At 41.3% G+C, this 23,018-nt stretch overlaps 1 protein-coding gene and 1 pseudogene across 4 annotated transcripts in view; both read right to left on the bottom strand.

Moving 5' to 3' along the window:
- The window catches only part of KCNH1 (potassium voltage-gated channel subfamily H member 1), a 377,979-nt gene that overhangs the window by 161,521 nt on the left and 193,440 nt on the right, over positions 1-23,018 (bottom strand). The gene's annotated exons all lie outside the window — the stretch shown is intronic.
- LOC105722057 (importin-7-like) lies at positions 13,321-15,860 on the bottom strand (annotated as a pseudogene).

Here is a 23,018-nt window from a genome sequence, read left to right on the forward strand (position 1 = left end):
TGCCACATAGCAGCTAATAAATGGTAGGTAACATTACTGTTGTTATTTTATGAAAATGCTTTGTACAATTTATAGATTCCATTCTATTCCCATTCAACTACCACTGAAATTCTTCACAGAATTAGAAACAACTATTTTAAAATTCATACGGAATCAAAATGAGCCCAAATAGCCCAGACAATCCTAAGCAAAAAGAACAAAGCTGGAAGCATCACAGTATCCAACTTCAAACTATACTACAAGGCCACAGTAACTAAAACAGCATGGTAGAGGTACAAGAACAGACCAGTAGAATAGAACAGAGAACCTAGAAATAGGTCCACACAGCTACAACCATCTGATCTTGTACAAACCTGACAAAAAACAAGCAAGGGGGAAAGAATTTCTTATTTAATAAACGGTGTAGGGAGAACTGGCTAGCCATATGTGGAAAATTGAAACTGGACCCCTTCCTTACACCTTATACAAAAATCAACTAAAGATGGATTAAAAACATAAATATAAAATCCAAAACTATAAAAACCGTAGAAGGAAAGCTAGGCGATACTATTCAGGACATAGGCAAGGGCAAAGATTTCACGATGACACCAAAAGCAACTGCAACAAAAGCAGAAGTTGACAAATGGGATCCAATTAAACTAAAGAGCTTCTGCACAGCAAAAGAAACTGTCAACAGGTAAACAGACAACCCACAGAATGGGAGAACATGTTTGCAATCTATCCATCTGACAAAGGTCTAATATTCAGCATCTATAAGGAACAAATTTACAAGAGAAAAAACAACCCCATTAAAAAAGTGGGCGAAGGATATGGACGGACAATTCTCAAAGGAAGACATTCATGTGGCTGAAAAACATATGAAAAAAGCTTGGCCAGGCGCGGTGGCTCAAGCCTGTAATCCCAGCACTTCGGGAGGCCGAGGCGGGTGGATCACGAGGTCAAGAGATCGAGACCATCCTGGTCAACATGGTGAAACCCCGTCTCTACTAAACATATAAAAAATTAGCTGGGCATGGTGGCACGTGCCTGTAATCCCAGCTACTCAGGAGGCTGAGGCAGGAGAATTGCCTGAACCCAGGAGGCGGAGGTTGCGGTGAGCCGAGATGGCGCCATTGCACTCCAGCCTGGGTAACAAGAGCGAAACTCCGTCTCAAAAAAAAACACCTCAACATCACTGATCATTAGAGAAATGCAAATCAAAACCACAGCGAGACACCATCTCACAGCAGTCAGAACGGCCATTAAAGAGTCACTCAACGACAGATGGCGGCAAGGTTTCAGAGATAAAGGGACACTTCTACACTGTTGGTGGGGATGCAGATCACTCCAACCGTTGTGGAACATAGTGTGGCTACTCCTCAAATACCTCGAGGCAGAAACACCATTTGACCCAGCAATTCCATTACTAAGTACATAACCAAAGAAACAGAAATTGTTCTATTACAAAGACACATGCACGCATATGTTCATTGCAGCACCATTCACAATAGCAAGACATGGACTCAATCTAAACGCCCATCAGTGACAGACTGGATAAAGAAAATGTGGTACGTATACACCATGGAATACTATGCAGCCATAAAAAGGAATGGGATGATGTCCTTTTCAGGGACATGGATGGAGCTGGAAGCCTTTATCCTTAGCAAACTAATGCAGGAACAGAAAACCAAATACTGCATGTTCTCACTTATAAATGGGAGTGAAATGATGAGAACACATGGATACACGGTGGGGAACCACACACACTGGGGCCTGTCAGAGGTGGGGTGGGAGGAGGAAGAGCGTCAGGAAGAATAGCTAATGGACGCTGGGCTTAATACCTGGGTGATGGGATGATCTGTGCAGCCAGCCACCATGGCACACGTTCACCTGTGTAACACACACACATATCCTGCACATGTACCCCTGAACTTAAAATAAAAGCTGGAAATTATTTTTAAAAATGCTTTGTAAATTGCCATACAAATGTCTATTTTCTTAAAAATACGTCTTTTTCAGATTATAGGAAGTAAAGTTCTCTGAGGGCGATAGGAAAGAAGAACTTTACATCAAATGTAACTCTAGTTTTTAAAGTGATACTCTACTGGATTTCATTCACAAATATTCTGTGTATCTTTTAGAACTCCAAAGATAGACTTTTGAAGAAAAAACAATTTGTATTCATAGTGGGAAAAATTGCCTTAGCATTCTTAAGTTGGATTCTATGTTCTCTAGGACAAACGAAGAATCACCTGTCTGCCTGTCTAAAGGGAGATCTATCTGGAACAAGGGAATGGCCCAGGACCGATAAGTAAGTTACCCAAGGCAGAGAGGGGGGCGGGGGGAGAGAGAGAGAGAGAGAGAGAGAGAGACCTCTGATGTTTTCTGAAATGTTTCTCCAAAAAATATCTGATTGTATATTTATTTTTCTCAGTCTGTGACAACATTGGTCTAAGAAAAGATGTCTCTCAACCATAGCACGAACTGCATTAGGGCATTTTCTGTTGGTAAAGGCAACGTACGCACCTCAGGTAACAGCTCTGACAAAACAGAAAACCAAAACCAGCAGTTGTTCTCCTCAGTGCTTTCAGGCTTTGAGGTGCTTAAAGAAGGGCCAAGAGAAGAAAGTATACTATGAGGGAAAAGAAAGGGAAAAACAAGGGAAAAACCCATGAGAAACGCAGCTGACTGGGTCTGCTTCCCGCGGTTATTTGCATACAGGCCTGGGGCAGGCAGGAGGGGGGCGTTCGTGTGAACGGTGTGGATGGAGCCTCTCCTCTGGATCCCATCAGGAGACGGAAAAATGGAAGTAACAACATCCCACCAGGTGGACCTGGAATGAAATACTTGGGAGAACTTGCTTCGAGCGTTTTGCAAAACGGGATTGCAAAAGCAATTTTGGAGTCTTCTCTAGACATGTTGACGGGAAGCTAACTTTGTTTTCAAGGGATGGCCTGCATTAGTAGTTCTCAGCCTTCCGTGGAGGTTATCATCTCAGACCCAAAAGGACCCCTCAAGTCACCCAAGCTAGACTGCTTCCCTGCTGCCTAAGAATAACAGAACTCAAACACATCACAAGCTCACCAAAACCATCAGGAACGATGCTGCAGTTCACACTGCTGGTGATCAGACTTCACTAACAAGGTCAATCGTGTGGATTTGAGTCTTGTATGGGCGTGTTGCCTTTCTCCTCACAGACAGACACCAGGCCAGCTGTCCCACAATCGTGGGCCAGTAGACAGACGGGAGATGGGGCAAAACAGAGCAGTCGCCTCTGCAAAAATCTGTTCCTCCTACTTAAAAAAGCCAACTCAAAACCTGGACCCCAAAATGGTCAGTAACACACAACACATGCAGCTGCCTCCAGTTAAATGCTCTTTAATTATTTAAGGGAATCATTAGCTTATGCTTCATCCTCTTCCAAAGTGGATACTCTCAGCTCAGCTCCATGGTTATTTGTCATTTATACCTGTCTTCTTCTAAAAGGAAACTATGGTGTTCAATATCCTACTAAAACTATAAAAGACCAGCCTTCAAGGCCCCCTGCAAGATCCAGGGGACTATAAGCTCTCAACTAGTTCCTTCTAGCCCTAAGTTTCTGGGATCCTCTACATGCTCAAGAGAACCCTCGGGGAATGGGAAGTTTATTTCACTCCCTGCACAGCACACGCTGAATTTTAGAATGTGGTTCAGGCTGGGAAAAAATAATTAATTGTGAAATAACTTTTACTCCTATACGGCTAGATTAAATATAGATATTCTTAAAACCACTTAAGAAATTGACGTGTTTCTCTCAGCCACCCACTATAAAGTGATAACTTTATAGGACTTGGGACATAAGAAAAAGTAACAGGGCCATGCAGATCCAAAATCTCGACTCTACCTGGGAATAATCACGGCTATTATTGTACCCCAAGGCTTCCATAATTTCTTATTTTAAATGGGAAAACTGTCCCCTGGTAGGTGTTTTCCCCTGTATGTATCAAGGATCTGTCTTCTTTTCTAAGAACCGACAAACTCTAATAAATTATGACCCTAATGAATTGTTAATACCAGTGGACTAAGCAGTTAGGGGTAGGGGACCAGGGACAGAGACTTGGTGTGCTCTCTCAATCCCATGCACACTCTGGAGGGGATTAAGAAATATGTATGTGATGACACAGTGTGAGAGAATCCTGAATACTTCTGATAAGCAGGTTTTCAAGGGGATATAACAAGAGCTCCTTCTTCAACAAAATTTCTCCAAATGAATACCCATTGAGTGCTCTAATTCCACTTACTGTAGGCTCTGGTGATAAACACTGACCCAGCATGCACCTACTCGGTAAATCTGACATATTTGCAAGTTTGGCTTTGTCCCCACAAGCTCTGGAATTTCCGTTTGCTCTGTTAGCCAAAAACAGCACCAGGGCACAAGAGCATGTGGCTGACCTCCCCCACCACGACCGTGGAAGCTCACCTACAATCACGTAACGTCTCAGTTATTTTAATAAGACACAAAATTATTCCTTTGAGATGAGAACACTGCGGCATAGAGTAATAAAATCCAAAATATAAAAAGTGTTGACTTAAAAAATCAAACTCTTTATTTAGAGACACGAAGAGGGTTTTTGTAGGTTGGCAGATAAACAGGGAACACAGATGGTGAGAGACTGAGCTAACAAATGGACTAGATAAAAAAATAACCATTAGATGCCAGTCGAAGGTACAATGATTTAATAAACCTGGGATGTTAGGGGAATTTAAACTCAACTAACATCTACTGAGTGGCTACTCAGTGTGGGGTACAGGGTTAGATGCTTTAATCATGGCATGGCATTTATTACTCACATCCCTGTGTGGTGTTACTGTTTTTAGATTTCAGGTGATGAAACAGCTGAGTTTTAAGGAAAACAGGCTGAACATCCCCTCAGTGATGATGAGGTTGGCAACCCTAAGAGATTGCAAGAACTCCATGGAACCTTTGCTTCCCATCTAGGAGACAGATGCCCCACCACCCACGTTTCCTCGTTCGTTACATGTCTTTACAAGCCAATAAGCCAGTTACGGAGAACGCAGTTTTTCCTCTAAAATGTCCTCAGTGAAAGAAATAAGGAATATGCCTGCAAATCATTCAAAGTCACATACATAATATGAATCCATTACAAGACCTGCAGAAGAGGTAGAGAAAGCTCTCTTAGTAGAAGCAAGAAAAATGAATGATATTGCATTGGATCAACTAGTGCACAGCTGTGCCGCTTAGGTTGAGTTAATGTGCTTCTAAGAAGTCCAGGAGCGGCATTTCTAGACCACTGGACCGTTCTGATAAACCACGGATGATACTAACAGTGACTGCCGCTCTATATGCTGAGCAGTGACCCAGAAAATAGGTCCCCTGGAACATCCTATTGTATCATTTATTAAGAAACTAACCACTAATGTGCTTAGCTTTTCAGAAGGTGGAAGCGGCAGGCTGTTTGACAAATGTTTACACCCTCCCATTCTGCTGAATGCTGATCTTTCTATTCTGTAACTCTACTCTGGTATTGGTTATCACCAGGGTTTGGGGTTGGAATTCTTTTCTCTTTGAAATCCAATCTCCCACCACCTGACATACTAGGGATAAACCAACCCAAATGCCCATCAATGATAGAATGGACAAAGAAAGTGTGGCACATATACCCCAAGGAATACTATGCAGCCATAAAAAATGGTGAGCTCGTGTCCTTTGTAGAGACATGGATGAATCTGAAAACCATCATTCTCAGCAAACTGACACAAGAACAGAAAACCAAACACCACATGTTTTCACTCATAGCGGGGTGATGAACAATGAGAACACACGGGCGCAGGGAGGGGAATACCTCACACTGTGGTAGATTAGGAGGTAGGGGCCAGGGGAGGGGAGGGACAGCAGGGGGTGGGGAGGGGGGGAGGGGTAATGCGGGAGAAATGCCTGACGCAGGCGACAGGGGGACGGAACCAGCAAACCACCACGGCATATGTGTACCTACGCAACAACCCTGCAGGATGAGCACATGTACCCCAGAGCTTAAAGTACAATAAGAAAAGAAAAGTATTTGGGTATCTAACAAACACCTAGACATAGAAAAGGTACAGTAACAATATGGTATCATAACACTGGGGACCGCCAACCTTTACACGGTTTGTTGTTGAGTAAATGTGATGTGGCGCGTGACTGTGTCTCCCGGGTCCCTGCCCACTACGTGCCAGGAACCATGCTAAATGCGAAGGATACTCCGGTGAACAAATCAGACTTGGCCTTTGCCTCCACAGAGTTTAAAGACTAGTGGAAAAGCAAGAGAGTAAATCAGGAAACAAATATATATTTAAAAATTAGAAGTGTTTGGAAGGATTAAAAAAGTGTGCTTAGAAAGAAAGCAAGATGGAGAATGAGGCTTTTCCCCCCTCTGGGGGTAGAGAAAGCATCTGTAAGGGGAGTATGTGTGAGACAGGAGGAAAAGCCATCAGAGAAAACAGTGGAGAAGGGGATTCCAGGCTCAAGAAACAGCAAAGGCAGAGGCCCAGAGGGAAGGAAGGGCTTGGCATGTTCAAAAGCCCAGCAAAGCGCACGTGTTTGGAGTCGGGAGCTTGGGAAGCAAGGGGAGGTGGTGTGAGAGGAGGCTGGAGAGGGAACAGCCAAGCCCAGTAACTAATTCCTGCAAAGCCGCAGCGCTGTGCCCAGCACACAGTAGGCCCTCAATCAACATGGGCTGCACGTGAAGGTTTCCTTTGACCAGGAGAGTACATTTTAATTTATAACCTAAATGACTTCTAGGAACTCTTCGATTTTAATGATTCTAGTCCACAAACTGCTGAGGAAAAAAATTTTAAAGAGCCCCCTGTCCTTTGCGAACCACAAAATAAAACCCTGTGGAAGGAGAATTTCACCCCTAGAGCCCCTACCTCACCCACACGGTGGCATAACCCTTTGGGCATCCGTAGGGGTATCCCCTTTGTCCTCGGCATAACCGAAGACAAAGATGCACTATTTAAGTGGCATTTAGGCAAACATGCTCGGCTCAAGGGAAACGATACGTGTTTCTAAAGCTACAAACATTCCGTAGGTTACAGGTTAAAATCATTTCATGGTTCCCTTTCTTTCATGAACAAACACTAGCTTTACTCATTAAGAGAAGACGTTAGAATATGTTAGATATCCCATTAAAAAGACCCACACAGCCAAAGGCAATGTAGAAACTCTAGGCACAACTATGCCATCTGTTGATACCCAAAAGGCAGGTTTCCCATCACATCTTATCTGAGTGGTGTGTCCTCTTTTGGGGCCCCTGTCTCGTATTCTTTCCCTGGTTCCAACATTTCCAACATGTGCTAGGTTTTCCAGTGGAAATCAAGCATGAACGTAAGGCCACTGAAAAGCCACACTGAAAACGACTAAAATGTTCACTTTTCCAAGATAATGTTTCGCGGCTATAGTAAAAAAGTGCAAGGGACTGGGACTGAGACAGAGCTGGATTCAACCCCAGCTCTGCCACTTACTGGCCATGTAAACTTCTGTTCCTTTATGAGTCTCAGTTTCCTTTTCTGTCAAACAGAGATAACACCTACCTGGCAGGGCCTCTGTAGCTTAAAAGATATCACATCTAGGCCGGGCACAGTGGCTCATGCCTGTAATCCCAGCACTTTGGGAGACCGGGGCGGGTGGATTACGAGGTCAGGAGTTTGAGACCAGCCCGGTCAACATGGTGAAACCCTGTCTCTACTAAAGATACAAAAATTAGCCAGCTTGGTGGTGGGAAACTGTAATCCCAGCTACTCCGGAGGCTGAGGCAGGAGAATCGCTCGAACCCAGGAGGTGGAGGTTGCAGTCAGCCGAGATCGCACCATTGCACTCCAACCTGGGTGACAGGGCAAGACTCTGTCTCAGACAAAAAAAAGAGAGATCATAGCTAAAGCACCCCATCCCAGGGTATGGAGCATAGTAGGCATAAAATAATAGCTAGATTCGGAAGGTGGCCCAAGTCTGAGATGCAGCAAAGTCCTTGCAGCCAAGACTGCTCCCAGAGGCTTGGCCACTGAGGCAGATGATAAACAGAGAGAGCTGGGGCTTGTCAGGAGAGGCCAACCCTGCTGAGACTCAACAGTGCCAGAAGCTTTCCAATGGACCTCAAACGTCCCAGGGAACTCTGTCCTGTAGGAGGACCCAGGGCTCCAATTCCTCCCAGGGACAAGGGCCCTCCACACAGCCCAGGCCCAGCCTGACTGGGTGCAACTAACTACAGAAGCATTTACCTTGAAGAGCTTCAAAAGCCACAACTGCCCCCAGCTCAGGGTCAGAGAAAAACAATCCTTGAAGATTTATCAGGTCTCGCCATGACCTGGTTTGGATCTTTCTTGCCAAATGGATCCATTATTAGTCCTGTCTTTCTGATCAATACCTTTGACTAAATTCTGCCTACAGACCTAAACCATCCTGGTTAAAGTCAGCTGGTTCTCTTCTGCCTCTTATGAATTCTTCGTTGAGCATTTTCAATTCCTCTAGGAGACTGATGACTCCAAATCAGATGACATTTTAATACCCCTAGCAGTAAAAGCATTTATCTAAGCTAGAAAATGAGACCAAAGCCTTATCTCCTGGTATAACGTGTTTGATTATCTTGATGAGTTTTATCACACAGATGAAATAAAAAAGGGTCAAAAATCATGTTATTCCAGAAACATTCTTCCCCTAATATAATGCTATGTTAGTTATTCCAGAAACATTCTTCCCCTAATATAATGCTATGTTAAGTAGAAAAAATTCAGCAAATGATCAATTCAGAGGAAAGGAGCCTTTATATTTGGAATCGACTCATCAACTTAAAATCCACAATAATGCATTCCTCCTCCCCATTTCGATATATTATCAAGTCATAATGAGAAAGTTTATATCTCATTTCACAGAGCAACAAAAATAGAAGGGGTATCCCCTCAATGTATAAATGAGGAAACTGGGAGTCAGAGAACAAATTGCTTCAGATTAATTCAGCTAGTCCAAGAAAAGGGATGAATGATCAAAGCCTAATTCCAGTATGGCCAAAAATAACAATATGGAAAAGGAAAAATACCTGGAAAATCTACCACCAGAGGCACAGCCTCCCCAAACCTGGATCTACAGAGCCAATCTTTACCCACGGCAGCTTTGGGAGCATTTTTGAAGAGCAGAATATTAAGAAATGTGGCAGGTTATTACGTCTGGAAGGTCTAGACATCAGGCTGGCAAGTGGTAGCTATCCACCAGTTACAACCAGTGATAACCAGGTGCACCATCCACCTAGGGCTGGCCCATGAAAGGTGTGGCCCATGAAAGGTGTGGCCCATGAAAGGTGTGGCCCATGAAAGGTGTGGCCCATGAAAGGTGTGGCCCATGAAAGGTGTGGCCCATGAAAGGTGTGGCCCATGAAAGGTGTGGCCCATGAAAGGTGTGGCCCATGAAAGGGCATTGTGGCCATGTTACGGGGACCACCAGGAGAGCAGGGAGAAGTCTTGACTTTAGGTGTCCATTGATTTTTGGGATGTGGCCTTGACCATATTCTCCTTCTGTAGGCTAAGAACTAAACATAAAACAGAGCAGGTAAGTGTATCAAAAATATAGATTTAGCCAGAGAATGCAAATGCTCTGCTAGCACCATGGAGAGCTCATATATGGACAGATGGAGAAAACCAGACAATTGACCTTAGCCATGGCTTGAGCATCATGACAGACCCTGGGCTGGGAAGTAATAATTCAGACAATAGATGTTTAGCTGATGATAAATATCTGGGGCTCACCTCTTAGCCTACCCTTTGCAATTTCTTTTTATTCATTTTAACCCGATATCACCTACATACAAATGTTTAGTGATGAAGGAGGGTGATGTATGAGTGTGAGAAAGTTCTGGAAGTCTCCTTTCAAGACCATCAGCTAAAGTTTTCTCCACTTCAGAACAAGTCCATACCCCAGGCCAGAGACATCACCAGCTACAGGCAAAAACACTCACTGACAGCCAGAAGAAGAAACCACAGTCAGAGAGGGGGATACCGCAGAAGGGGGATTAAGACACTCACTCTCTCACACAATTTTTTAAACAAAGAACTTAAAGGACAAGAGACATGAACCCAGCCTTTCTTAAATCCCTCACTATTGACTGTAAGCTTCTAAGCAAAGTTGATTTCCCCCATTCCCAAATAATATTCCACCGGCTTCGGTGGCCAATAGCTTCATCAAAGGTGTGGGCGTTGTGGCTATGACTACAGGAACCACCTGGGGAGAAGGGTGAAGTCCAGGCTGCAGATGTCTGTCAATTTTTAGGATGTGGTCTTGACCATATTCTCCTTCTCTAGGCTGGGAACTAAACATAAAACACAGGGCAGGTAGGTATCAAGAATATAGACTGAGCCAGAGAGCAGAAAGCTGCTCCACTAGCACCATGGAGAGCGATGCCTAGTCACAGTAGACTGATGCTGTTTGGGGTCCCCTAACCTCTCCACTTACCTGCTGCCTTTCTATAGCAGAGTGTCACGACTCAGCTGGGAGTACTGGTGATGGCGTCACACATGGTCAAGGGGGCTAGACACTGCTATTAATATAACCCACTTTTCCCCTTGGTACTTTCTCCCTGCAGTGACTCATTCCACCTGCAAGTGCTTGTGCTGTACCTGAGTAGCTCATTTATTTGCAAAGAATAATTTCACAAGCATTAAAAAAGTAGGCAATTAGCTTACTCTTAATCTTACTATGCCACCTGGCCGGCAGGTGATCTCCTGCACCAGGCAGTGATGCAGGCATTCTGGAGGCATCTATGCCTCTTGCTGCACATGTTACTTTGCCTCCATCACCAAGACCCCTTCAAATGTTCCTCCCTAGAAAATCTCAAGTTCTCAACTGAGCTTGTTATAGAAAAAGACTTCCAAACCCTCTGGGCAGCTGCCATCTAAAAACTGTTTTCCATATTTAGCTAGAGTCCACAGTTTTCACTGAACTCATTCATAACATAAGTATCAACCACTCTTTAGAGACGTTTGCTGGGAAGGATGTTTCACATAGCACTTCCAAACCAGAGCCTGCCTGGAATAATCCCCACTCACATAACGTTAAGAGAACCAGAAACACCCCCTGGAAAAACCTTAAACATCAGTTGCTCTTTGCTCTTCGAATGAGCATTAAGGGCAGATTTCTCCTGCTCCTCCCTAACCCTCACCCCAAAACTATTTCTCCCACTGACTTCTAGAGCAGCTTACCTGAAGGGTGAGGTGATCAGAAAGTTGAACAAGATGAAACATTTGAGCTAAAGAACGGAGCAAGGACATTTGTCCAGCCTCTTCTTCCTCATTCTCCAGCTCTATCTCTGCCATGTGCACAAATCACCCATTTGGGCACATTTTTTACCCTAGAATTCTGACCTCTCTGTTCAATCCTTTACAGTGACCACCAGACAGTCCCCCCTAACCCCTACCCCCACACTAGAACTTCCCATCGAGATAAACTAATCTTGGTAATGGTTCTTGCCCAGAAAAGCACATTGGAGTCACTGGTAGAGGAGGTATGGGGTGTGTGTGTGTGTACAAAAATACTCATGCATGGTGTTTATTCTGGAGGTGCTCATTTAGTAGGCCTATAATGGAGGTCTTGAATCTTAACTTTTTAATAGCATCATGGATAAGGTGGATGCACTCTCCGTTGAGACGTTCTAGCTTAGAGCCTTCCTGGGGGCTTGCGAGAAATACAAAGCCATGAGCCTACCCTAGACCTACTGTGTTAGAATCTGCATCTTAACAAGACCCTCAGGTGATCTGTATGCACATTAAAATCTGAGAAGCACTGGCTTAGAGCACATACAGGTTAATAGGTTACTGTTCATACCAGCAACTACAGATTTTGTACTTTTATAATGAAGACTTTACCCTTGTTAAAGGAATTTCAAATATCTGGGAGCTTGATCCTACAGAAGCAGAGAATAAATAGGGGAGCCTGAGGCTTTACAGGCGCTCTAAAAATCACATCATGACTCACGGGGTTAGATGCCTATTTTGTTTATGTGTAAGGCTAGACCTTTGAATTTTCTTTTCTTTTTGAGACAGGTCTCATTCTGTTTCCCAGGCAACAATAGAAGTTTTAGCATGGGGGTGTGGATGAGGGGGACTGTCTGGTGGTCACTGCAAAGGCTTGAACAGAAAGAAGTCAGAATTCTAGGGTGAAAATGTACCCAAATGGATGATTCGCCCACATGCCTGAGACAAAGTACAGTGGTGCAATCTTTTTTTTCTTAATTATGCATTTTAAATATCAATGTGTACCTTTGTTTTTACAGTTACAAATTTTCTCATCTGTTTTAGACAACAGCCTGTAATAGTTTTAAATCCAATAAGATGTTGCTTTCAATTTGAAATATTATGTGTATACACGTATATAAAAAAATAACACAATGTATGACTCATCTGACAGATGTTTAAGATCAGTAAAGGCTTATTTTTCAACATGCAGTTAGGGAGAGGGAAGCCAGCCAGCCTCTCTACACTGTATTTTTGCTGGCTTGTTTTTGCAGTGGTATCGATAGTGATTTCTGGAGGGAACTATGTGACGTCAGCCTATCTAATGAAGATCAGATGCCACAATCAACAGGAGGGTAGAAGAGGTGGGGAAGGGCGAGTGGGTAAGTGTTAAATATCAATTTTTCAAGTGTGCCTTTTGTTCTCTTTCTAGGTACAGGATTAAAAACAGGCCAATGAGAAAAAAATTGTTATAATTAGGAAAAAACTGCAATCAAATCAAGACATAATAGCCAAATTAAGTTCTTTTAACAGAGTGCATGTCTAAATGTTTAGCCATACTCTTAGATCAACTCTTTAAGAGTAGAACTTTATGTCCGATTATCATGCCCTAGATACCACCTTTATTATCTTTTACAGTAAGTTCTGGTATTCAGATACCCACTTGTACACTGACAGCTTTAAGAAAAACAGGACACAGAAATAGTTGTCATTTTTAGCAGCAATGAAATACCACTAAGCCCATTTTACACACCTAATTCAAGTCACTATCAGAGGTGAGTGAACCACAAAGTCTCCAGGTACAAAATTGCTAGTTCATTTTAAAACTAATAACTTGAAATTACCCTTGCCCCCAACCCTATTACACCTTTTTATAAACAGCAAACATTGTGCTATTTTATACACAGGCTGGCAGGCTTGTTTCAATATGAAAGTGCTAATTCATTTACCGATTTTTATAATTGATTATGTAGTGCTACATAGGAACAATGACGAATGAAAATGATGAAGACTGAACAAGGCTATCAGATTATCCTGTTTACATATAAAGAACAGATAACCAATGGTAAGGAAGAGACAGCAATTGTGTAAAACTTACATCTACCCTTGAGCTTTATACTGTAAACGAGACATTTTAAATAGTCCTGTAGACCATGCCTATTTTTTTCCTCAGAAAAAGAAAAGCTGCCTTCATGACATCCCGTCATTTCAGATTTCCACAGTGTCACTTTGAAGCTTCAGAGTTAAGATCTTACTTTCTTCAAAAAATAAAGAAAATAGACCCCCTAAGGTACCTCCATCCCCCCATCCCCAAAATCCCGCTGGTTTTCCATTGCCAGGTTGCATGATCAGGTCCCATCTCCCGAGATTGATGGGTTTTTTGTTCATCTATTGATTATTAGCTTAGAATAGATAACACAGTTCTGGAACCACTACTAGAATGAAGACAAACTCTTCACTACAATCACACAGCAGGAAGAAAAGAGGTAACTCAATTCATTCCTGGTGCTGGGCCTCCAAAAGTGAAAGAACTTGGCACATCTGGAGCACTGAATTCGTATCCCCTCTGCTTCTCGATCATGTGGGATCCATGGGCTGCTCTTCCTCGATCGGCCAGAGTTGCTTTGTCCTGTCACTGTTTTCTTTGTTCTAAATTCATTAAGACCATGAGTCAGAGCCTGATACACACAGGATTACAATTTTGAATAGTTTGAAAGATAGCTTTAAATATCTGATACTCATCAACAGGGTTAGATCACCGACGATTGGAATAGCCTTCCATAGCAGTCTCCTCAGCTTCTTCCCAATGTTCATCATCTCCACCTTCGCCTGCCTGCTTAGCTAAAATCTCCAAATATTCTTGCCCATCTTCATCACTCCCCACACTTCCTTGGTTTCATCATCATCCCTGTCACTCTCGTGTTCTGCATGGCAGGCATATGCTCTTTTTAATCCATTAAATAAAAGGATAAAAGCGGCAAAATCTGTCCAGGAACCTGGTTTAAACCTTGGAGTATCTGTTCCATTTCAACAAGAGCACAGAATCCAAGAACACACATCTTTCTTCTATCATGAAGCCCCAGGAAACAGTCAACATCATGAAGCCACTGTGTAATAAAATGATTTGTAACTGGTTCAACCTTATTAGGGAAGTGAAGATTTTCTAAGGCACTGAGTTGTAGATGTGGGTTATAATACAGAGCTGGGACTGCAACTTGCACACACATAGTCCAAGTTCACTCGTCTTAACCTCTCTCGTCAGTCTTTCTAAGGCTGCTTCCACAAACAAGGGAATGCACTGGTCAATGCCACACCCTTTGCGCTACAGAATGACCTCCAACAATTTCACTGCATGACACTCTGCATCTTAACCTGCAACTCCTGTAAGAATTTTTTTTGCACGTGCTGTATATCATATTTCAAGATACTTGGTATCAGACAGAAGTGTATCAACTGTTACGTAATTATGAAGGAGGGGACTCGTATTTGTAGAGTAATCAAAGCCATCCTGCTGAAGACTTCGGATATAAGGGGTAGTAGCTGCCACGTCTGTGGAGACACTTGTTGACATATCAAGCTATGTGCTAAAGAGAAGACCTCCTCATAGAATTCTAAGGCATGCTGTTGTAAAACAGAACCAATGACCTGTAGGCAGATTCCCTCAAGCTGTTGGGTTATCTCTTTATGATCTTCAAATGTACTAAGAAGTGCGTCAATTGTATTCAGAATTCCCATAGCAGCAATCCAGATGAGTTAAATCCTACAGCATGTACTATTTGGGATCTGGATTTTTTTTTTTTTTTTTTTTTTTTACTGAGGATAATATATTTGAGATTCAACCATGTGTCATGGGTATCTCTAATATACTACTTTTTAATTGCTGAGAGTATTCCTTTATATAAATAGACTAAAATTTGTTTTGCATTCATCTGCCTAAGGACATTTGATTTTTCCCCCATTTTAGTTACTGTGAACACTGATATACAAGTTTTTTTGTGTGGACATATGTTTTCATTGCTCTTTGGTAGATGAATACAAGTGGAAACACCAGGTCTTATGAGAAGCATATGCTTAACTTTATAAGAAACTGCCAAACAGATTTCCAAAATGTTAATACTATTCTACATACCTACAAACAATATATGTAAGTCTTTTTTATTTTATTCATCATAGTGGGTATCTCATTGTAGTTTTCAATTGCCTTTCCTTGATGACTAATTAAATGGAGCATCTTTTCATGTGCCTTTGACCATCTGTGTGTGTGTGTGTGTGTCTGTGTGTGTGTGTGTGTGAAGTGATGTGTCTGTCCAAATCTTTTGCCTATTTAAAAAATTTATTTTTAATTGAGTTGTATAAGTTTTTTTTAATATATTCTGGATTCAAACCCTTATCAGACTAGTCTGTGGCTACAAATTTCATTTTCTTAATGGTGTCTTTCTTAATAATGCCTTTGATAAAGCTCAGTGTATTATTTTTTCTTTTATGTTTCAAATATTTTATGTCCTAAGAAATCTTTGCCTACACCAATGTTAAAAAAACTTCTAGTTTTATAGTTTTAATATTTATGTTTCAGTATACTACCTATTTTGAGTTAATCTTTGAGTCTAGTTTAAAGCAAAGGTTGAAGTTCATTTTTTAGAGTATCCAATTTTGTAGAACCATTTATTGAAAGACTATTTCCCCACGAAATACCTTCTTCACATTTCATCACTACCAGATTCCTCATTTCCCCTTTATAGTCACACCTACTTCCTTCCAACTGTCCTTTCATCCTCTTCTAATTAACTCCTACCAGTCACTAATCCGTTTCCCATTTCTACAATTCTGTCATTTCACGAATGTTGAATAAATGGAATCATAAAGTATATAACCTTTTGGAATTTGCTGTTCATTCTTTGCAGGTATCCATGCATGATGCTCTTCCTTCATTTATATAGATCTAAGTTTCATTGATAGTATTTGCCTTTCATCTGAAGAACTTGCATTTTAGGTCTGCTGGTGAATAATTCTGTCAGCTTTTGTTTGACCTGTTTTTATTTTATATCTATTTTTTGAATGGTATTTTTATTTGATATAGAATTCTAGGTTGACAGTTTGCTGTTTTTGTTACAGATCTTTAAATATGTGATTTCATTTTCTTCTGGTTTAAAAAGTTTCTGACAAAACCTATGTGAGTACTGTTATCTTTGTTCCTCTGTATGTTTTTTTGTCAGCTCTTAAATCAATTTTGTTCAGTAATTTAATCATTAACTCCTTTGGTGTGATTTTATTTTGTGTTTATCCTTATTGGGGTTGTTGAGCTGCTTGGATCTGTGAGTTTATAATTTTCATAAAATATGAAAAGTTTTTAGCTGACACTTCTTTGATATTTTTTCTGCCCTTCTTCCTTTCTGGGACTCCAATTACATGCATATTTACAACAGCTGTTTTAAAGACCTTGTTTGTTAATTCTATTTTCTCTGTCATTTTAGGTCTACTTCTGTTAACTGATTTTTCTCCTAGTTATAGGTAATGGTTTTTTGTTTGTTTGTTTGATTTGCTTTTAGGTATGCCTGGTAATTTTGGATTGGATGCTAGACATTGTGCCTTCATATTGTTGAATGTCCTCTTTAATGGATGTTGAACTGTATTCTGACTGGCAGTTAACTTATTTACATATTAGTGTGATCCTTTTTTAGGCTTTATTAAAACTTTTAAATAGACTTTAGGACTTATATAGCCCTACAAGTAAGCTGTGACTTATTTTGGAATGCCCTCAATATTAAGCAAGGACTCTAAACCCTGGCTGGTAATAACTCAAAGTTCTACCAGCCCTGTATTGCCTCTAGAAATATTCAGCTTACAGATACCTGGCAATTCTTTGCCTGGCTTATGCAGTTTCAGCCTACATATCACAGTCAGCCATAGTTGCAAGAGGCACTCTATAAAGATCTTCAGCATTTTCTCTACTGAACACATTCAGCCACTCAGCTGCTTCAAATTCAAACTTTTGTCTTCTCAACTCAGTGGTATCATGCTCTTCTCGAGTCTGAATTATGGTCCAGAAAGTATCTCCTGTCAGAAAGCTGGTATTATCATAGGGCTTATTTCATCTGTTTCCCTTCTCTGAGGAGTCACAGAACTGTACTTTCTCATCACCAAAAGGAGTCTTTTCATAGATTTTTGACTGGTTTTCTAGTTGTTTACAGTAAGAGGGTAAGTCCAACTCCGGTCACTCTCTCATGTCTGGAAGTAGAAGTCATTGATATTATCTATGTTAATACAGTGAAAAAAAACTAATGTTGTCCCTCTTTCCATCCTCCCCCTATGCCTCCACTCCAATACTGTCTCTTTGATGTGCAGTATCCAAGGCTTGACTTAGGTCTAATGAACATACCTGAACACAGAACACTTTGGGTTTTCTAGCACAAGAATTGAAATGAAAAAAGCACAGGATACTCTCCTAGGTGATATTCTCTCTTTTTTCCCCTTCTGCAAGCAGTGTCACCCAGGTGCCCTCACTCATCTATTTTAAATACACTCACATCTCTGCTAACAGATTTAGCCTCTGATTAACAGGTAGCTTTTCATTAATGTTCTTATCCTAGTCCCAGCATCTTACTAGTCATGCTTCATTAGTAGACACGTTAAGTCTGAAACCTTAGTTCCTCTTCGTTTCTCGGTATCTGTAGTCAAGTTGAAGATTCCTAACAGAGGGAGATGAGAACTGGTTCATCACAGAGTGACTCTTTCTAATATCTCCTTGGTTCTCAATGATACTTATATATTCTTCCCACTGTAGTTGCCTTTTTCTCTCTCTGTTCAGCACCAGTACAATTCATAGGAATGAGACCATTCGGCTTAAGGGCACATCATCTTCACTTCAACCCATCCTTCTTTAAGATGAACAACACTGCCATTAGATTCTGACGTCAGCTCTGCCACTTAATAACTGGACAGCCCCAGACAATATACTTACTCTCTCTGAGTCTGTTCCCATACTTGTAGATTAGGGAAAATACATTCTGCATATCTCATGTAATTTTTAAAGATTAAGCAAGATAATCCATGTTAAGTACTTTATATAGTGCCTGTACCATTGTAAACGCTTAAAAAATGTTAGCTATGATGACAACGATGATGATTAAAACTAGTCTTTCCATACATTCTGCATACCATCCCTCTGACTGACCTGAGGTTATAATTATTCCCTAACTACTAGTAAAGAAGCTTCAATCTCCCTTCACTTCTGCTTTTAAACAGTCCGAGTTTTCTCCTATTTTACAAAAGAGTGTGTTCTTTTCTTCCCTTTTCCAGCTCTTCATAAACACAGTATATTGGTCCATTCTTTAATTGCTATGAAGAAATACCTGAGACTGGGTAATTTATAAGAAAAGAGGTTTCATTAGCTCATGGTTCTGCAGGCTGTACAGGAAGCACGATGCCGACATCTGCTCAGCTTCTAGGGAGGCCTTAGGAATCTTACAATCATGACAGAAGGTGAAGGGGAAGCAAAGTATCTTACATGGCAGAGTAGGAGCAAGAGAGTGAGTGAGGAGGTGCTACATACTTATAAATGACCAGATTTCATGAAAATTCACTTACTCACTATCATGAGGACGGCACTGAGCAGATGATGCCACACCATACATAAGAACTCTGCCCCCATGATCCAATCACCTCCCACCAGGCCCCACCATCCATACTGGGGATCATAATAAAACATAGGATTCGGGTGGTGACACAGATCCAAACCATATCACATGGTTTTTCATTTCTATGACTCTTCAACCCAATTTATGCTTAATTCCCTTTAATCAAGCTTGTATCCTCAACACTTTAATTTTCTGTAAAAGTTCCCAATCACCTCTAAGTCCTACTGGGCTTTCTGTAGCTTTTGACAGAACTGCCCATTTTCTCATTTTTAGCTACCGTGACCATTGAAATGTCATTTTTCATTTTTTACTGGTGGTAGATTAAATTACTGGTATTACTTCTTGCTTTCCCTAAACAATATTATCCATTCCCTTGCAGTGGTCTTGTATGTAAAAGAATCCCCTGCTTCTTGACTTTCGACTTGACCATATGCTATGAAAAATGAGATATTAGAAGATGTATCATGAACAAATATTTGAAATGTGTTTGAATAGTTGGAGTTTCTGTCTTTAAAAAAAATATTTAATTTTTATTTATTTTTTGGAGAGACAACATCTCACTCTGTTGTCCAGGCTAGTGTTCAATAGGGCAATTATAGCTCCCTGCAGGCTTCAACTTCTGGGCTCAAGTGATTCTCCCTACTCAGTCTACCATGTAGTTGGGATTACAGGTGCATGCCACTGTGCCCAGTTTATTTTTTCACTTTTTGTAGAGATGGTGAGGGTCTCACTATGTTGGCCAGGCTGGTCTCAAACTTCTGACCTCAGCCATCCTCCTGACTCAGCCTCCCAAAGTGCTGGGATTACAACCATGAGCAACCAGGCCCACCCCTGGTGTTCCCCTTATTCCTCTGATTTAAAGACATAAAAAGAAAGGAAAATACAAAAATAATATGTGAATCAAGAGAAATTACTCCAGATACAGTTGATAGTAAATAAACATAAGGAGATTTATAAAAATAGACAAAGAATTTCAAAAAGTCAAATAGACCAATAATTACAATAGGCAAGGAGATAGTAATTAGATAAAATATTGTAAATATAATTGAGTTAGTTGGAATTGAGAGGCTCTAAATCATTTCTTAAAGCTTCCAGGTGATTCTAATACACGCCCCAGTTTGAGTCACTGGTCTGACTCAGTTTCCATGGTTTTAGTACCAGGCTGCGGATTAGTTTAGCCCTGAGAATGTTACATAATCGTGGCCAATGAAGCACAAAGGAAAGACTACTGAGGTTGGAGAACAGAAGCTTCTTGGAAAAGTTTCTCACTTTTAAAAGGAGCCAAAGAAAAAAAAGTCTGCATGTGCTGGACACTGGAGCAGCTGCACGTGGCTGTAAGTCTGGCAAAGGGCAATGCCCGTGTGGGGGTGACGGACAGGAAAGACGGAAGAAACCGGATGCTGTCTTTGAGTCACTGAATTAAACAGGGTTGAAGAAACTGTACATTAGGGCATCTCACAATATAAGAGAACAAATTTTCCTGCCGCTTAAGACTATTGAAGTTAGATATTTCTATTATTTATAGCTGAAAGCATCCTAATACTATGACTAAGCAGGATTTATCCTAGAAATATAATAAGTGGCCAATATTAGAAAATCTGGCAAACATGCCACGCTTTCTTCTGTATATAATCCGGAATAACCCTCTGAAAGGTCCTATGGAAACATGAGCAGGGACATTCATCACAGCACTTGGCACAAGGCGACAGAGGAAGCCTGGGTCCACCACTAGGGAATTAGATAAGTAAAATGTAGTCATTCTGGATCGCACTGAATATTGTGCAGAGCCATGTCAGACACAATACAATAGATTTCTATATTCTTTCAGCAGTATACACATATTCACATACATATAGCAGCATGCATACATATAGCTGCATAGCTAGAATGCCTAAAATCATAGTGCTGAACAAAATATATATATATTCATAGCACAGTACCTTTTAAGTAAATTAAGCTCATACACCCCTACATATAACTATACCCACTGCATATTTCTCAGGGACACATACATCTCTAAATATACAAATTGAAGGCAGAATGGTGATTTAAGGAGGTCAGAACGAACAAAGAAAAACACCAAGGTTGACAGTGTTCCATACACTCAGGAGTATGATTAATTCAATTCCCTATATTTGAAGGGAAGGAAGGGAGGAGGAAATGGAAGAAAGGAAGGAGAAAGAAGAGAGATGGACAGCTATCAATGTAATTCACCGTATTAAGAATTAAAATGAAACATATAATTCTTCTCAAGAAATACAGAAGAAGCATTTGATGAAACTTTCATGAATTATTCTTGATAAACCAAGATTAGAAAGGCACTACTTTAATCCAGAGAGAATGTCTATCAGAAACCTAGCGTCAACGTTACCCTCAATGGTACGATTTCAAAACTTTCCCATTAAAGTCAGGAACAAACGAGAAAGCCTGTATGACCACTACTGTGGAATATTCCACTGAAGGTCCGAAAAATACAGTAAGAACAAAGAGTCACCATGATTAGCAAATGAGTGAAAATTCTAAGTGTAGATTATATATTTGTCCATATAGGAAATGCAAGTGAATCATAAATAAAAATTATTAGAACCATTAGGAGGGCTTAGGAAACTTGCTGGTTATAAAATCTACACACAAAAATCAGTAGCAATATTTTGGCTGGGTGCAGTGGCTCACGCCTGTAATCCCAGCACTTTGGGAGGCTAAGGTGAGCAGATCACTTGAGGTCAGGAGTTCGAGATCAGCCTGACCACCATGGTGAAACCTCATCTCTACTAAAAATACAAAAAAAAAAAAAATAGCTGGGCATGGTGGTGGGCGCCTACAATTCCATCTATTCGGGAGGCTGAGGCAGGAGGCTTGCTTGAACCCAGGAGGTGGAGATTGCAGTGAGCCAAGATCATGCCACTGCACTCCAGCTTGGGCTACAGAGTGAGACTCCGCTAGAAAGCAAGAAAGCAAGAGAAAGAAAGAAAAGAAAAGCCTTACTTTGAGAAGCAATAATCAGAACATTTAATAAGAAAAAACAGACCACGATAGCAACAAACAATGTAAAACATCACAGGAAATATTTTTAAATTCTAGAATAAATGGAGAAATAAATTATTAATGATTTCTCTAAGCCAATATTGGCAGGGCATGGTGGGTGGCTCATGCCTGTAATCCCGGCACTTCGGGAGGCCAAGGCAGGTGGATCACCTGAGGTCAGGAGTTTAAGACCAGCCTGACCAACATGGAGAAACCTTGTCTCTGCTAAAATACAAAATCAGTCGGGCGTCGTGGCGCATGGCTGTAATCCCAGCTATTTGGGAGGCTGAGGCAGGAGAATCACTTGGACCCGGGAGGCAGAGATTGCGGTACGCTGAGAGCACACTATTGCACTCCAGCCTGGGCAACAAGTGCAAAACTCCGTCTCAAAAGAAAAAACACCAATATTATTAAAATGTGAATTCTTCCCAAATTGTATTCAAATTTTGGGAAGGTTGCAAGCAAACGCCCAAGACTTTTCAGAGCACTTAGACTTACTTGAAAATTTCAGCATAAGAACAATAGTATATGAATAATTAAGACAATTTATTTATTTATTTATTTTGGAGACAGAGTCTAGCTCTGTCACCAGGCACTAGGCTGGAGTACAGTGGCATGATCTCGGCTCACTGCAACCTCCGCCTCCTGGGTTCAAGCAATTCTCCTGCCTCAGCCTCCCGAGTAGCTGGGATCGCAGGCGCATGTCACCATGCCTGGCTCATTTTTGTACTTTAGTAGAGATGGGGTTGCACCATGTTGGCCAGGATGGACATATTCCCTGAAATTATACTACAGCCAGGGCTAACTAGGTCTATGGGAAAACATGAAATCTTTTAAATGCTCTTCTCCTCACATCTACAGAGGTCCCCTGAGGTTCTCCTATCTCTGTGGGGTCTTTGCTTTTATGAGCTTCTCTTGAGAGGCATTGAAAATGGGACGGCATTTAACATAAACAAGCTGAAGAGGCTACCAGTGCAATCCCTGTTCTTTGAAGGAGCTGTGAAGCCATGAGTAGGCACGAAGTGCTGAGCTCTGTATGGAGCGGTGAAGGACACCTAGCTTTCTCATGGAAACCCTCAGCACCCTTCGCGGCACTAATGCCATTAACACCGCTCCAAGTGCATGGCCAAA

The sequence above is a fragment of the Aotus nancymaae genome, unplaced genomic scaffold, assembly GCF_030222135.1.
Source record: "Aotus nancymaae isolate 86718 unplaced genomic scaffold, 86718_ANA_hifiasm-v0.15.2.pri h1tg000039l, whole genome shotgun sequence".
Taxonomy (NCBI): Eukaryota; Metazoa; Chordata; class Mammalia; order Primates; family Aotidae; genus Aotus; species Aotus nancymaae.